The sequence below is a fragment of the Tamandua tetradactyla genome, chromosome 9 (assembly GCF_023851605.1).
Source record: "Tamandua tetradactyla isolate mTamTet1 chromosome 9, mTamTet1.pri, whole genome shotgun sequence".
Lineage (NCBI taxonomy): Eukaryota > Metazoa > Chordata > Mammalia > Pilosa > Myrmecophagidae > Tamandua > Tamandua tetradactyla.
This window is the reverse complement of record NC_135335.1, coordinates 42524156-42542488: the sequence shown is the minus strand read 5'-3', so window position 1 is coordinate 42542488 and position 18333 is coordinate 42524156. Positions and strand designations below refer to the sequence as shown.

Below are 18333 nucleotides of genomic sequence, written 5' to 3'. Positions count from 1 at the left end.
TTTGTAGCCTCCATCGGATTTATCCTGTCTGGTTTCTTGATTACTAAGCATTCTTCAGTATCCTACCCTCTATTCCTCTTTGTCAAAAGCACGTCTTTGGGTCTTCACCCACTCTTCTCATCTCAGAATTGGATGCATCTCTCCAACTAAAGGAACAGTCTACTCTGACTTCTTCATAAGCTTGAAGCACTTCCCTTTGTGAAAAAGGTAGAGTTTCTGATTATCTTAAATGACCAGAAATATGTGGAATGCTTCTGAGAATTAAAAAAATAAGTTAAAAATATAAGCACAGAAAGAAACTTATAGTTGATCCCATTCTAATACCTCATTTTATAGATAAGGCAACTGGGTTCAAATGAAGCAAATGCATTAATTGATGAAACACTGTGAGATAACCTTTTATATATGTGGTAACATGCTTTAAAAGTTAATTTCTACTCAGTTGTCCAAGATGGTGATTTGGCATTCAATTTTCTCTTCAGCTCTGGTTCAGTTTCAAGTTTGAGAACTTAGCAGGTTCATACTGTGATTCTGTGTTTGAAAAGAGGAAGAAGAATGGAAATTGCGTCAATTATAAACTTACCATCCCTCAAACATAAACTCTTCATATCACTTCTGGTCATGCGCATTAGGCAAAAACCAGTAAGGTGGTTCTTTGGGCTTGTGTATCTTTCACTTATTTCTTTAGAATGAATTTTTAGAATCTAGAATTGCTTTTCAAATTTTGTACATCTCAACTAACTGTCTTAGAGCTTGCACTGACTTTCTTTTCTACCAACAATTTCACAAAGCACATGTGATTAATTCTCACCAATATCATTATTATCAATTTAATCAGTCTTTAATTTTCTGATACATAAAACATGGCACCTAAAAGATTTTATTTCTTTGGTTAGTAATAGTGAAGTTGAACATGTTTTCATATATTTATTGGTTGTATTTCTTCTTTCATGAAATTTGCCCACTTATATCTATAGATTTATAGCAACTCTTTATGTATTAAGTTCTTTTTACTTTTTTTTATTGTTGTGAATGCAGTTTGGCTGTTGTCTTGGGGTGCATGATCTAGGAATCGAACCCAGGTCTCCCACATGGAAGGTTAGCATTCTACCACTGAGCCACTGGCTATTGTCTTTTTTTTTTTTTTTCACATGGACAGGCACCAGGAATCGAACCCGGGTCTCCAGTGTGACAGGCGAGAACTCTGCCTGCTGAGCCACTATGGCCCATCCTGGCTATTGTCTTTTAATGCATAAAGTTATCGTTATGCTTACAGAACTTTTAAATAATGCCACGTGTGTTAAAATCCTTCCAGGTGGTGTGATGGTGGCTCTGTCGCAGAATTCTTGCCTGCCATGCCAGAGAACAGGGTTCAATTCCCGGTGCCTTTCAATTCTTTCAATGAACGCAAACACTGGGAAAATCCTTAGGCTGTTGCATTTTAATAATCAATTCATTTCCCCTTGTGCAGTATTGGAATTAAATTCTTAGTCCATATTATGGTTGAAAAGGGTCTGTTCTCTCTGAAAGGCATTATACCTTCAATGGTACAATCAAGGGAGATTTTGTACGGTAGATGGAACATGCAGAAGAAAAGGCTGGAAATTACTTTCTGATGGCTGCTGCCTTGTTCATAGAGATGGCATGTTAGGTTGCATGCTTGCTATCAGGTAAGCACAATTAACTTAATAAATTAGCAAGAATACCCCATTATAGAACTAGGAGCATTAGGGAGGGGTTATAGGATTTGGGAGTTGCCTCTGTTCCCTCCAGTAATACTAGGACTTTTTAAACTCTAGTGTCTTGATCCAATTGTTTATTCTTTCAGTTTCCCTTGCAGCTGAAGAAGAGAGTCACGTGACATAGAGTTGGCCAATTATACCCATGTCCTAGATTTTGAGTTAGATGCTAATGGTATGAAAAAGCAAGGACGGCAGAGAACCCTTTTTGTAGGCAGCCATGGTAGCAGCATTGCCTGGGTCAGCTTCCTGTATCTGACTCCTGCCCAGTCAACAAGGCAAGCTGCCACATATAACTTTACTTTGGTATGATTCTGCAATTGTGACAGCAATAGCATTGACTTCTGGTTTTTAAGTTCTCATCTAGTTATGGAGACCTACCCACTAGCCCTTCAAAAATTTCCCTTTATTGGTCAAATATTCAGCAGCAGCCTCCTGTTCCTTGCACATAGGAGCATTTCTGATATACATATTCATCTGCATAAATAGTAAGGTATAACATATTTCTGTCAGAGGCAGAGGGCAAGCAAGTTCCCCCAGCATCTGAAAGTAGGGAAAAATCCCTAACAAGGAAGCACTGAAGCCAACTCTACTTCTGTTTTAATTTTATCTCCAATTGCCTCTGTTTCACAGATCTCAGGCTAAGTATCTTATCTCTTTATGCAATTACAGACAGGCTGGGATCAGAGATCCTTGACTTTACCCTGAACAGTCAAGAATATTGAAGACTTCAATTAAAGTCTTTGTCACTTGATATTACCCCATTCTTCTCTATGGAGGGCAGCTTCTTCTCTGTGTGATTAAAATATATTCACTCAAGACTAAATGGACAGGAGTGAAAGATGTCAACATTAATTACTAAAAAAAAGCATAAGGATTCATCTTTTCTGTCATTTGACAGTGTAAATACCCTACATAACACATGAGTCCTTAGAAGGGAAGCTATCTGTGGCACCAGGGAATGCTGAGTTTCTATGGTGCAATATGTCCTGTACCAGTTGTGATGATGATGATGATGATACTGATTACATCAACTAGCATTTATCAATATTGCTTTTGTGAATTGCACATAATCCCAGTGACCTTTCTTCCCCAGTACAGCCCCAGGAAAGTATTCCACTGTCCTCAGATTCAAAAAAATTAAGAAATTTATCCTGGATCATAATTGGGTGGTTGAACAACCAAAAATGGACATTGGATATGCCTGATTTCCTAGCCTGTGTTCTTTCAATTACATTGTATGTCTCAGTGCCATTTAAATGTTGCCAAACCATTGAAGCATGTACCTACTCCTGACAGATTCTAACTCAGAAGCTCCAGAGTAAAGTGAAGAGCAGCCGAATGTGGTTGAACCCAAGATGTCTTTATAGACGACAGATAAGATAAGGCGATGTGGATTTAAAGTGCATGGTATATTGCATAGTGATCTTGTATCCGTGACTGGCCAGTTACTGAGAGACTCACTGACAGTAATCCTAATCTGACTCCTAATCTAACTCATCTCTTATATAAAAGTTGGCCCAAATGATGCAATTATCTTTGTTCTTTCCCAACCAAACTGCCCACTATCTTACAAACATATGCCTTTGGTTATGCAGGGGCTGAGCAAGAATGAGTGAGAAACAAGACACAAAAATAAAACTCTCAGCATATGAAATATAGTCATCATCTTTTCTTTCTTTTGTAGTGTTAATACTTAGCATTTACTAGCACTCACAGATTTGATTTGTTTTCATACAGCATTTTCAGTCACAAAACAGTTTTATAGCCGGAGCAAGGGTAGCTCTGTGGTAGAATTCTCATCTGATAAACAGGAGACCTGGTTCAATTCCTGGAGCCTGCTCATGCCAAATATATATATATATATATATGTATGTATGTATATTAAAAAAAAAACTCCCTTGGGCGATGCAACAGTGGCTCAATGGCAAAGTATGCACCTGCCATGCTGAAGACCCATGTTTGATTCCCAGAGCCTGCCCATGCCAAAACAACAACAACAAAAAAGTTTGATATATGGTTCATTGTTTGCATTCTGCTATAACAATAAGGCTAATAATTATAGAGGATTGGGAAGCTCTTTAAACCCTATATTTTCAATTAAAGAATCATAAAACTAAGGTGAAAAATAAGGTAGACAGTGGAAAATCTTTGGGGGGTGAGGCAAGGAGGGACTAACATTACCACTCTTTTAGTATTTCCTATTATATTTAGCTTCTTTCCTCAGTGCTTTTGAAGGGTCTCCATTGAAGTAAGTGTCAGTCTCGAAAGCAAACCTAACAGAGGGAAAATGGAAAACTTTCAGGTAACAGTAATATTAGAGCACTTCTTTTCAGGCAACAACAACAAAAAAGCCTTCTTGAAAATGTCAACCACTACAAGTTTTATAGCGAAACCCTTCTGCTTATAGATACAACATTCCCCAAGATTGTGGGAAGTTTCATTAGTAGAGAGCAATGCTGAGAACACTGATTTTTTCTTTCTACATTAAAATTAAAGTCTGTAGTTGGAACCATATATTAAGCAGTCTAGTAAAATAAAATATGACATTTGATCTTAATCTCCAAAGTAAATTTTAGATGGGTATGCTATGAAAGTCACATTAAAAAAAAACAAAAAACAGAAATTCTTATGTTACCAAATGTACTCAAAGAACAAAAGCAAATCTTATTTCTAGGTAATAAAATGTGATTCCTTAGATGATGATGTATTATGGCAGAAAATAAATTTATAGCTACTTTTTCTGTCCTAAAATTGCTAGGGAAAGGGGAAAAACGAACTGAGTTGTGAATGGAAGTTGCAATTTTCAATAGCCATCCTTCTTAGTTTTCTGAGGCAAAAAACTAATCACCAGTAAATTTGCTATTGGGTAAATTTATCCAGAAAGAAGTATTATATATATATATAAAATACTATATTATATATAATAATATATATTATATACTAATACTATATATTAAATTAATAATACATGAATGTATTGATTAGCCTTCCTACTGTAGTAGATAACGAAATCACTTAAATAAGTAGATAACGAAATCACTTAAATAAATAAATCACTTAAATCACTTAAAATAAGTTGATTTATTTAAGTGATTTTGTTATCTACTACAGTAGGAAGGCTAATCAATACATTCATGTATTATTAATTTAATATATAGTATTAGTATATAATATATATATTTATTATATATATATATATAAGTGTATTAGTACACTTTTAAAGGTGTATAAAACAGTATATTCATCTTTTATCGCTTGAAAAAGGGATGTATACTTAATCAAATATTTTTTTGTGTCTACTAAATGCCAGGTATTGTCATCGACAATAGGGAGATTGCATAAGAAATAGAAAGTTCCCTTGCCCTCTTGGAACTGATATTGTTATTAGAGAAACTCTGGGTTAAAGAAAGTCACACAGTTTCTTTGCTATAGAGCTTCTTAATATGTCTTAGTGAATTGTGAGTCTCCAGTAGAGACATATGGTGGACAGCAGATCCCAGATTTGTTTACCTATGAATCTTTTCCTGCATGGATAATTTCATAGGACTAATGATCCAGAGAATACCCTAGTGGAATAAAATTATTCTATATCGATTATTTAATTGCTTTTTTTTTGCATGGGCAGGCACCTGGAAATGAACCCAGGTCTCTTGCATGGCAGGTGAGAACTCTGCTTGCTCAGCCACCATGGCCCACCCTTAATTGCTTTTTATTAGGCACCTATTTACTGATATTATTCTGGCTTGTTTGGAGGAGACAACAATGTCTATGAGCACTATAATCATAATGGAATTCGGTTTAGTTAGGAAGAGAAGGCATGTGAGCTATAATTTCATGTACCAAATGAATACATAAATGAATTTATTTGCATCAGAATTATCCAAATAATGTTTGAATATAATAATTCAAATCATGTCTAGCTAGTGTTTTCATTATCACAAGCATTGAATGAAATTACGCAGCTTGTGGTGTTTGTAATAAGAATTCACCTTGACTAAAATATATATTTATTCTTAGACCAATATTACTATGATGTTATTTAAGTTAGATGCAGATAACATTGAGATGCCATCCAGTAGTGCACTTATGTATTTCATCTTGTCAGACCAGCCAATAATTAAAAATTGTTCTGGGTTGCTAATATATGCATCCATAAAGCATATTTCCTCTCAATGCAAATAACATTTTTTCAATTCTAAACCAGGAATTAAATGATAACATGCAGCATAAGATTAATGGGCCATTTTTTTTCTTCATCACTTTGTTAAATTACTTAGTTTTGAAACCATTCAGAAGAATGTGAATCGGAGCTGTGGTGAGCAGTTGGAAAGAGAATCTACCTCTGATGAATGCTTTCCCACTCCTCTCCCTAGTTCTAGTTTCTTGGGAAACAATGAAAAGTGTTTTCTAGAAAAAGTCACACATCTATAAACTGGTTCATATACTAGTGCTTGAAGGAAATGTGTGTCTTCTAAGCAAAGCTTGTCTTAGCATGTCATGATTTTTGCCTGCTATAAAATGAACACAATTTCTAAGGTGAGATCTTCTGCTATTTGATTTCTGGATCCCTTGACTGTGTGGCTTGAAGCTAAGTTTTGAACTCAGTAAATTATGCATAATGCAGTGAGTCAATCTTATATGCACAATCTAAAATAGAAGATCCTTGAGGGCATACCTTATGTCTGCATCATCAGTGGAATCCTTTGCTGAGTACATTGTCTAACGTTTAGGAGGTGTTCAGTATATATTTGTGCTGAATTGTGATTGCACACTGGTGGGCAAAGGTTTGCTTCCCATCTTTAAAGAGAGACAGGGTACCAGACTTGTGTCTGGAGACATTAGATACCAACATTTCTCTGCTACTGTCTGGTTCCCTTTGTGTGCTTCCTGTAGGGAATTTCCTCTCCTTAGAATGCCAGCCCTACCTTGTTTTCCTAAAGAGTATTTCTTCTTCCTTGAATTCTTGGTCATAGTATTATATCACTGAGATAGTATGTGAGAATGGAATTTATTACCTTACCACAAAAAGAATCCCTTTCTCTCTTAATTGTGTTCTACAGGTGTGTGTGTATATGTGTGTGTGTACCTGTGTGTCTGTGTGTAAAAATACATAACTAATATACTAGTGCTCATATTGTATCATAATTTGTTTAATTAATTGTTAACTTAACTGTGTTCCTGATCAGAATGAATAGTTGATGCTTTTCTCTTTGATATTTTTCACCAAAAAAAAGAGCATTACCTCAATACTTAGTCTATGCTCATAAATTGCTGGCTGAATTGGATCACATTATATTGACAAACTTAAACAATATCCAATTGTTCTTTTAACTTCCATCTTATAAGTCATTTGGAGACCAGCCTGAAATTTTTGTATTTCACGCTGTTGACCAGTTTCTTAGGTCATCATGTATGGGCAGTAATCTTGCCTGGACTAATAGTTCTCCAAGCATGGTCCCCAGATGGACAATCATATGGGCATCATATAAGTATTTGTTAGAAATGCAAATTCTTGGGCCCTGCCCCCAACCTCCTGCACCAGACACTCTGGGGGTGGGTACCTGTGTATATAGCTGAACAAGGTCTCCAAGTGATTCTGGTACATTCTCAAGGCTGAGAAGCACTGACTTAGAAATTAAGGTTTGGGTTTTGGAATGATACAACATCTAAGATCCACTAAGCCACTAGAATGACCTTGGGTGAGCTACTTCTGGTTTCTTCTTGTCTTCTTCACTTCTCACATAGCTGATAGTGAGAATTAAATTAGACTGATGCATACAGTGCACTCAGGATAAGGAATGGGGCTAGCAAGAGCTTGACTATTTTATTATTCTAGAGCTGAAAGGGGAGAAGAGAGTCTGCCCGTAGAAGCTGTGATCTTCAGTTTTGAGGAGCATAGCCAGCTCTCAGAATCTTACAGGGAGGGATCCAGAGAAATAAACACTTTGACCTCACTCTCCTCCCTAACACCTTGATGTCACTGTCTTTCCTCCCTTCCTCCCTTCAGTCTCCTGTTGGTACTCCTCACTGATGAATCCAAAGAGAAGCCAGAAGGCAAGGGAACTTGTTAAGGCAGGCCTTGCAAGCCACCCTGAGTAAAGGGCTGGATGGCGAAGGATCTGCCAAATAGGATAAATTTGTCACAGGTGGTGAGAAAGCTGTAAAAATCACTTGATATTCTAATATAATCACCTTTGTGGAAGCATAGAGGGACATGTGATTAGTTTTTACTTGGCATATCCAGGAGGCTTCAAGGCCAACTGGTATTTGAGTTGAGCTTTAGAGGAAATTTTGGATTTTAATAGAGAGAATGGAGTAGAAATGGATGGGAGACCAAAAGAAAGGAACAGGGGGTTATTTATTCTGAGTGGAGAGAAGCAAATTGCATAAAGACAATACAAGGGAAGGAGTGTAGTATAATCAGCCAGTATTCTGTGTGTGACTGGAAAGGAGAAAGTGGTCAATGAAGGCTGGAAGATAAGATGAGTTCAATACTTGAATAATATTAGCATTCTCTCCTTTAATCTTGTTTCAGTTTCCTCATTGCTAAAGCAAATGCCATGCAATGGGTTGGCTTAAACAAAGGGAATTTATTGACTCATGTTTCTGAGGCCAGAAATCCAAATGAAGGTATCATCAAGGTGATGCTTTCTTCCTAAAAACTGGCATTCTGGGGCTGGCTGCCTGAGATACTTGGGTCTTGGTTCCTGTGTCATACAGCAATGCACCTAGTGGCCTATTCTGGTCTCTCCCTTCTCTTTTGGGTTCCACTGATTTTCAGCTTCCTGCTTCCCATTATTTTCTCTTTGGCTGGATTCCATTCTACTTTAAATGAGTCCAGCAATTGGATTAAGATCCATCCTGACTGAGTTGGGCCACACTTTATCCGGAGTAACCTCATCAAAGGCCCTATTTTTACAGTAGGTTCAGACCCTGAGGAATGGGTTAAATTTAAGGGCATGTTGTTTCTGGGCTACATAGCTCTAAATCACCACAAACCTCGATTGCCATTTTCTGCTGCCTTAGCCAAGAGAACTTGACTATGGGGATAGGAGAGTAAAGAAAAGAGAGGGAATAAAAGTAGAAGACTTAATAATATGTTAGTGGAGTGGGGCAAATGATGGGTAGCTTATCCCAGCAAAGCAAGAGCACTGTGAACAGGTGGCCATTGTAAACTCAGGCTCCATTCTTGACTGCATAATTTTAGTCATTTAAATCTTGTAAGCTTCAGAACCCCCACTGTAAAATAGGGTTAAAGTGTAGCTTCCTCAAGGGTTGCTATGAGAATCAAATGTAAAAAATGGACGAAGGAGTAAAGTGCAGCAACAGGTTATTAAAACATGTGAGCTAATGTGATAATAATGATGATAAGAATAGCAGCTACCATCTATTGAATTCTGGTTATGTGCCAGACATCTTTACTCACTTATCTTTACCACTTTTAATAGAAAGGAAGTAATTGGCCACTCAGTTATGAAAAAAGTATCTGAGTGAAAATATACCAGAAAATTAATTCTTGGATAGCCCATCAGTCTTAAACCATAGGGCATCTAGAATGTCTGTCCATTATCTGGGCACTCAGTCAGAAAATTTCATATTTTGGTGAAATATTGACTTAATGACTATGCAATAACTGTTTGGAGATTTTGGAAGGTTATATGGTAATATTAGTATTGGTGTGATGTCTTTTGAAAGTTCTAAGGTCTCTAGTCAAAAAAATATCTAGAAAGAGTGAAAATGTCTTTGTGAAAGCTAACTGGGGAGGCCAAGCTAAAACTCCAAAAGGGGAAATCAGGAGAAGCCTTAGTTACTAGTGGACATTCTAAACCATGAGAAGTATTTACAATGATTGGATATCCGGTGAAGGGGAATTGCTGGCTTTAAGAATGGTAATTTATTTTAGACAAACTATCTAATGATAAAAATAAGGACAATTTGATGAACTATTGAGAATTTCATTGACCAAAAGAGACCAACCCAAACAACAAGAAGTTCATGCTTTTTATAAACACACCTTGCAACTGAGCAAAGAGAAAACATTGTAAATGTTTTCATTGTCCAAGACCACACAGTTAATATGTAGTTTATTTAGGATATACACCTATTCCTAAAATTCCCAGACAAGCATACTTTTAGAAGTGGAACATTTGTTTGTCGAAAATAACATGAGCTTACTTCAAGGAAAAAATGCGTCTGAAAAACATAATTTTGGCAATAAAAGATACTATTATAATAAAAGTTAACATCTAATTTAGGAATCCAAACATAGAGGTAGAAAGTTATGCATATATTGATTAGAGACTATGTAAACTCAGCCCGAAGAAGGTTATGGTCAAGACAGGAATTTGAAAACAGTGAGTTCTTAAAAATGAGATATTAAATTTCAAGCAATTTAGGAGTCTTCAAGAGAGATTTTCGAGACAGAACAACAAAAACAAAAAGTTAACAATATAAGGTAGAGCCAATACATAGATAATATACTAAAAAAGCCACAACAGTGTGAACTGTTTCTATATATTTGAACTAAATAGAGTAACACAGTTGTTTTTAAGACACTTGACTTAATTCTAAACCAGCTGGTGAATAACCCAAGGTATTTTTGAATTTACATTAATTTATGCATATAAATACCACTTAAAACTATAAATTGTCAAAATCCATAGTCCTGATAATAGTACAAACAATGAAAAGATAACCTTTGCCTTGAGAAGGCAAGATTAAGATGAGGGCATAGGAATATAGAAAGACAGTATTCTTTGAAAAATTATATTCATATTCATTAGCTGCTACAGTTTTGAAATGTGATGAAGGAAATAGAAGTAAACAATTGGATTTTTTAAACTTTTTTTGTTGTATAGTGTAACATATATACAAAGCAAGGAAATAAAAAAGCAATAGTTTTCAAAGCACTCTTCAAAAAGTAGTTACAGGATAGATCCCAGAGTTTATCATGGGCTACCATATGATCCTCTCATATTTTTCCTTCTAGTTGCTCCAGAATATAGGAGGGTAGAGGGCTTAAATACTTTTTTATCATCACAATCGACTTTTTTTCCCTTCTTTTTTTGTGACCAATAACATATATACAAAAAAGCTATAAATTTCACAGTACAGCACCTCAATTAGTTGTACAACATATTTCAGACTTTGGTATGGGTTTACAATTTCACAATTTTACATTTTTACTTCTAGCTACTCCAAAGTACTGGAGACTAAAAGAGATATCAATTTAATGATTCAGCTTTCATATTCATTTCTTAAGTTCCATCTTCTATGTAAAATTCCACCATCAACTTTGATATTTCCATACCTCTCTTTGGGGTTGTTTGAGCTATGGCAATTCTAAATTTTTGCTATTGGAAGGGTCTGTCACTAATATGGGGTACAAAAATGGAACTATCTGATATTCTGAAGAGGCTGGACCTGAATAAGACCATTTCAGGACTTATCTGGACCAGGGACCAATCTTGAAGTTGTAGGTTTCTGGAAAGTTACTCTAGTGCTTGGAACCCTTGTGGAATCTTGTGTATTGCCCTGGGTGTTCTTTACGGTTGACTGGAATGGTTCTGGTGGAGGTTTGGCAGGTTATGACAGGTAGCAAGGTCTACCTAAAGCTTACATAAGAGTAATCTCTCAATTCTATTTGAACTTTCTCTGCCACTAATACTTTATTAATTATACTTCTTTTCCCCCTTTTGGTCAGGATGCAGTTGTTGATCCCATGGTGCCAGGTCAGGATTCATCCCTGGGAGTCCTCTCCCATGTCACCAGAGAGACTTTTACCCCTAGATGTCATGTCCCATGTAGGGAGGAGGGCAATGATTTCACTTATAGAGTTGAGCTTAGAGAGAGTGAGGCTATCTCTGAGCAACAACAGAGGTCCTCCAGAAGTAACCCTTAGGCATGTCTATAGATAGTCTAAGCTTCTCTGCTACCTACATAAGCTTCACAAGAGTAAGCCTCATGATCGAGGGCATGGCCTATTGATTTGAGTGTCCCCAAAGTCTGACACAGTATCAGGGGATTCTCTGCTGGTAAGATTTAATAGTTCTATAGTGTTTCTCCCCTCCTTCAGGGGACTTGGCCAGTACTTTTTGATTATCTGCTTGATATACTCTAGGATGTTTCCAGGCATTACAATAATCTATACAGGATTGAAGACCTTTTTCTTATTCTTTGTTTCCTGTATTTCAGTTGCTCAAATGAGCTATATAGATAGGTTGAATTAGATTATGCACTACAGAAAAACAGTTGATTTTTAAAAGGCAATGTTGTGGCTGAAGGAAAAGAGAACCTTGCAGAGCCCTAGCATGTTTTTTTAAGTATATATTTGAATGTCATTTCAAAAAAATTAACACATTTCCCATAAAAATGCAGTGAGGTTAATAGAATAATATAGGAGGAAGCTTTTGGCCCAAAGACGTTCCATCGTGGCAAGGTATTATTATTTAAGACACCGCGATGCAGACCTGGGAATGCCAGAACAGTGGCTATTTTTACACAATCCAGCGAAACAGTCACAGCATTTCTGGCATTTCCAATAGCCAGAGATCATTCTGTTTCTATCTACACGATTGCTTCCTCTACTTGAACTGTATAATTCTGCATCTTCTAAACTGGAAAGTGGTTTTCTTCATTTAACAAAACTTGAATCTCTTTTCTGGATTGAGCTCTAACAATAGAGCTCTGAAATTAATGACATGAAGCATGCTATATTTATATTTGTTTTATGTTAGGGATTAACTAAGGGTGATTGATTAAATTAATGAGTTGTATGCCAGATGCCAAAAAAAGAATAATCAATAAGCAAGTTTTCTTTTCAATCATAAATACAATGTAATAAGGTCCATCTGTGAGCCAAAAATTTGGTAAATAGAATTTAATTGTTTGAAGAGGATTGTTCTCCCTACCAGTTTCACAATAGAACAGTTTGAAAAAACGTTTTGCTGTTTTCTTTGTTTTTATTGTTTTGATTTCTAAGATACGTGGAACATTTTGTGGGACCTTTGGTAATATTCCAAAATTAATGAATTTTAAGCTTTTTTTGATATATATTCTTCTTGTGTCTAATATGTTCTTCCAGCTTTAAATTTTACTATTTTCATTTGTGTTTTTTTGAAACTTTTTTTCAGGATTACAATTTCAGTAAAATCCTGTTAAGCTACTTTTTGTTTAGCTTTCCTTATCCATTAGACTATTTATATATTTATAAGTTTTTTTTCATTAGAACAAAGATTTATAGAAAAATCGTGTAGAAAATGCAGAGTTCTCATACCTCCCCATACATAGTTTTCCCTATTACTTTTTGAATTAGCATGGTACTATTAAAATTGATGAAGTTGTGTCATTACATTTTACTATTAATTATTGTGCCAATTTGAAGCCATTGTGTACCTTAGAAAAGCCATGTTTTAATCTGCTCCAGTGTTGTGGGGGCAGCCATTTCTTTTAGTGTTGATTCACTAATGTAGGGTATGACCTTTTGATGAGATTATCGCCACATAGATGTAACCTGCCCCATGGTAGGTGTGGCCTTTACATTAGATCGAGATGTGACATCCACCCACTCAAGATGGGTCTTGATTAGTTTACCAGAGTCCTTTAAAAGGGGAAACATTTTGGAGAAACCTCATTTGCATACACTCGGAGAGCAGTTGCTTCAGAGCCAACATCAGACCCAGATGTTTGGAAATGCAGGGTCCAGCAGACGTTACCATGTGCCTTTCCGTGAGATGTTAAGCAAGCCAGAACCCAGAGTTGTGTCCCAGAGGAGCTAAGTGAAGGCCCAGAGATGCCAAGTGAGAAACCCTCACGGGAAACAGAGGCTGAAAGCAACAGAGCTCAGGAGCAATTGACGCCGAGATGCCATTCAGCTGCTTTTCCAGCTGACAGAGGTGTTCTGGTTGGCATCAGCATTTCTTGAATGAAGGTAGCCTTTTCACAGCCTTAGAACTGTAAACAGGCAACTTAATAAATTTCTTTTTTAAAAGCCATTCCATTTCTGGTTTATTGCATTCCAGCAGCTTGACAAAGTAATACAACTACAGTCCATAGTTTAAATTAGGTTTCACTTTTGTATTGAACAGTCCAATGTCATTGTTGTTGTTGTTGAACATATATACAACCTAAAATTTCCCCCTTTAACCACTGTCAATTATATAATTCAGTGGTGGTAATTATAGTCACAATATTGTGCTACCATCCCACCATCCATTACCAAAAATTTGCTTAAGTATTTTTGTCTAGTTATTATGTTTCTATTATTTTTTTATTTTGCCTTTGATTTGAACTTTTCCATCTTAAGAACTCTTTATATTTGCCCCAGGGAGACAAGATTTATGGGAATTTTCTTGATTCAAGCTAGAAAGAAAAAAACGGATTTTTCCATGAAAGAATAGAGGCTTGGCTATGAAGTATCAACATTGTGTGTGCACTTGGGATGGCTAGCACTTCGACCAGCCTCCCTGCTCTTAACTTCTAGCTTAATGTCCACTACAAAGCATATACCCAGTATTTAGCATTGCCTTGGAGTACTACCTGTCAAGTGGAAATTGCTTTGTGTTTTAGCAAAAGTCATTAGCTTTTTATACAATTTTAAAATGGCATCTATTTAAAAAGCAATATTTGAAAGAATGCATATGAGGACAGATTGTAAATGAAAATTTTTAAGCAAGTATGAATTCCAGGTTATACCTTTTGGTCATTCAGAGAAAAAGCTTAGATCTTAAAGCCCAAATTCCTAGGCTTTTAGGATTTTTATATGCTATATAACTTTAGTTTATAGATGAAAATTTGAGACATAGAAGATCCAGGTCAAATTAGTTCAAATCTAGAATTAGAAATTTTCTTCCCCAATTTTGTTTTTTTGACTCTTAGTTCACTTCCTTGTTATCCATTTTATTAGTCACAAAATGATTGTGTTGGTTTTCCAATGTTACTAATAAGAAAATAAAATTATATCATGTCTAAAAACAAAACATGATTCCCAAGCCAGACCTGCAGATTACCCAAGAGTTTGGAGAACCATTTAGCTACACTTTACCTGCTTCCTACTGACCCCCATGTTGTCTAACTCAAGAAATGTTAGACTATAGTAAGGTAAACAATATGTGTTCTAGAGTTTACTGAATGGACACACACATGCGCACACACACCTGGTCTACAGACTGGAATTTTAGAGTTAGAACTTTTTATGTGCTTTGGATTAAGAAGGATAGGGTATTTACTTGGTATGCTAATTAAAAGTTCTTAAAAATTCAAAAACAATTGCTTAAAATTCTGCTTTTAATTAAATAATGTAGAATATTATCCTGGAGGAAATCTACTTTGACCTTTCAAATCAATTTTCTCCCATTATGGCTTTTGAAGTTTTTTGTTTGTTTGTTTTAATCTCATGAAATTTTCAGTATTAAAAGCTGGTTTCTTATTACCCCCTTCAGAGTATGGGTGATATGAAAACAATGATGATGTTTCATCAAGCAGTCCTGTTTTTGATTATGTTGAAAGATGGTGTTTCTATGGTATGCTGCAATAAACCTAAGTATTTAAAAATAATTTTGTATGACTTTTGATATCATATATTTTACATTTGTTTTTATGGCACTTAGGCAAAATACATTATATACCTCAATTGATATTACCATATCATTTTCCATGGTCCTTCTGTTTTCTAAACTTTATGCTTTCTGAGTCCTATATGGCATATGCAGCATTAATTCCTTTCTTCTCTCCAACAGACAACACTTCAGTCACTTAATACAATTAATACAATTGTATTTAATTGTATTAATACACTTAATACAATTAAAAAATTACAATAAGGTTGTAATTTTCCAACCCTATCTTCATACTTAGTTTATACATATCTATATTTATAAATACCCTACTGGATTGCTTTGAGTTTATTAACTTGTTCATAAATAGTGTTCACCAAAAATCTCATCCTTATTCATCCTATGTCTTAATTTTCCCTCCTAGCACTGTGGTTTTGAAATGTATCTGTGCTCTTCCATATGAATTTAGTTTCGTTTTTCCTGGTAACTGGTTAGTATTTTGCCATCTCCTAATAACATGATTCGCTTGTCTGCTCACCTAGTTATGATTCTTAGGTTGTGCGCTGACTTGAAGTTATCATGTACCCAAGAACAGCCCTGTTTTAATCCTGACCCTGTCCTGTGGGGCAGCCATTTCTTTTAATCCTGATTCAATATTGCAGGGTGGAAAGTTCTGATTAGATCTTCTCCACAGAGATGTGGCACATCCGATTGTGGGTGTGAACTTTTGATTACATGGAAATGTGACTCCACACATTCATGGTGGGTCTCGATTAGTTTACTGGAGTACTTTAAAAGGGGAACTATTGTGGAGAAAGTTCAGAGCCTACAGAGAGAGCTGATGGGTGTAGACATTTGGAGACTGAGACAGAACTAGCCCACGGGCTAAGCAAGGATCCCCAGAAATAGCCAGAACCTGAAGAGAATAAATCTCTAGCCCTGGTAGATGCTAAGCAAAGAGATGAAACCCAGAATATTGTCCTGGAGCAGTTAAGTGAAGACCCACCAATGCCAAGTGACGGACCCCCATAGGAAACAGAGGCTGAAAGCAACAGAACCCTGGAATAAGGGACCAACAGATGTAGCCACATGATTTCCCAGCTGCCAGAGATGTTCTGAATGGCTTCAGCCTTTCTTGAATGAAGGTAACCTCTTGTCAGTGCCTTAATTTGGACTTTTTCCTGGTTTTAGAACTGTAAATTTATAGCTTATTAAATTTCCCTTTTAAAAACCATTCCATTTATGGTATATTGCATTCCGGCAGTTGACAAACTAAAATTGGTTGTTTTCATCTCTTTGCTTCCATCTTAAAGCTGTAATAAATTTTTTTTGGTATGTCCCCTTGAGGATCAGGACAGTATCTCTGGGTATTATACATACAATTGGAATGACTGATGTAAAGGTTGCATGCATTTATTTTACAGATTACTCCCCAGAACAACTTCACTTTTTACTCTTTCCCCAGCAGTACTTAAAAGCTTCTCACCATATCCTTACTAACACATAATATTAATTTCCACTTTAACTTTTGCAAATCTAATATGTGTAAATCCATATCTATGTTTTATTTTAATACTGTATTTTTCTGATTTCAGTGAGAGTGAGTCTTCAAATGTGTTTTGGCCATTAATGATCCCTCCTCTGTGAATTGCCTGTTCATGTCCTTTGCTCATTTTTTCTTTTGCACACTCTGTGTCTAGCTGCCAGGAGTTCCATTGTATTCAGACAGGAATAACATTGGTTTTTAGATGCTGCATATGTCTTTCAACAGTTGGTGTTCTTTTTTGTATGTAAATCATCATGCGACAATTTCCCATCTACCTGTGGCTCCATTTCTAGGTCACTTGTTTGGTTATGTTTTCCTGTTTGCAAGTTCTTCAGTCAGCATCACATTGTTTTTAATCTTACTATCTTTTAAATATCTTACTGTCTTAAGAACAAGAGCTCCATCTTATTCTTATGTCCCAAAACTGTCTTAGATATAAAGAGAACATTATTCTTCCAGCTGAATTTTGAGATGACCTTTTCCTGCTCTTTTTCAAAACATACACACAGACACACACACAAAGAACGCTTGGATTTTTTACTGTAATTGCATCTAATTTATGAATTAATTCATGGAGATTGACTGATACTATTGGAGTGTTAAGTAACCCCATCCATCATCCATGCTGTGGTATATATTTCATGCCACTCATTTCTTGTTTTATGACCTTTAATACAGAAAGTTTTCACTATGAAGATTTTATGCATTAGTTGTTAGATGAGGACATATATTTTCTACAGTTTTGTTAATATTGCAAAAGTATCCTATATTCTGTCTGGTTATTGATGCAATTGAGAAATACTATTGATTTTGGTTATTGATGTTTAATTTAGCTACCCTGTTGTTCTTTCAATAGTTTTGATAGCTCATTAATTTTCTTGGGCTTCTAAATAAATAAATGATCAAAATGCTGCAAAATGGTATAATAATCTATATATTTCTAAACCCTTCTTCTCCCTTTCTTTCCCTCCCTCTATCTTTCTCTTTCTCTCAGTATACATCCTGTTATGTGGTTAGTATCAATAGATCATGTTACAGAAAGGCAAAATGTTGGACATCTTTGACTTGATTCTCTCTTTAAAAGAAATGCTAAAGTTTTTTTTTTTACATTTTTTATTTAAAGTTTTTTTTATTATGGAATATAACATATATACAAAAAAATCAATAAATTTCCAAGTATATTTTAACAAGTAGCTATAGAACAGATTTTAAAGTTTGGTATGGGTTACAGAGTCACAATTTTTTGTTTTTAGTTCTAGCTGCTCCAAGACACTGGAGACCAACAAAAATATTAATATAATGATTCAGCAGTCATACTAATTTGTTAAATCTTCTCTGTTATACTTCTTCTCTTTAAATAACATATATACATAAAAGCAATAAATTACAAAGTACACCGCAACAACAGATTTCAGCGTTTAGTATGGGTTATAATTCCACAATTTTAGGTTTTTATTTCTAGGTGCTCTAAGGTACTGGGAGCTAAAATAAA

General features: G+C 35.6%; 1 protein-coding gene across 1 annotated transcript in view; it reads left to right on the top strand.

The window, feature by feature from the left end:
- Nucleotides 1–18333, top strand: part of GRM7 (glutamate metabotropic receptor 7) — a 1019804-nt gene that overhangs the window by 15790 nt on the left and 985681 nt on the right.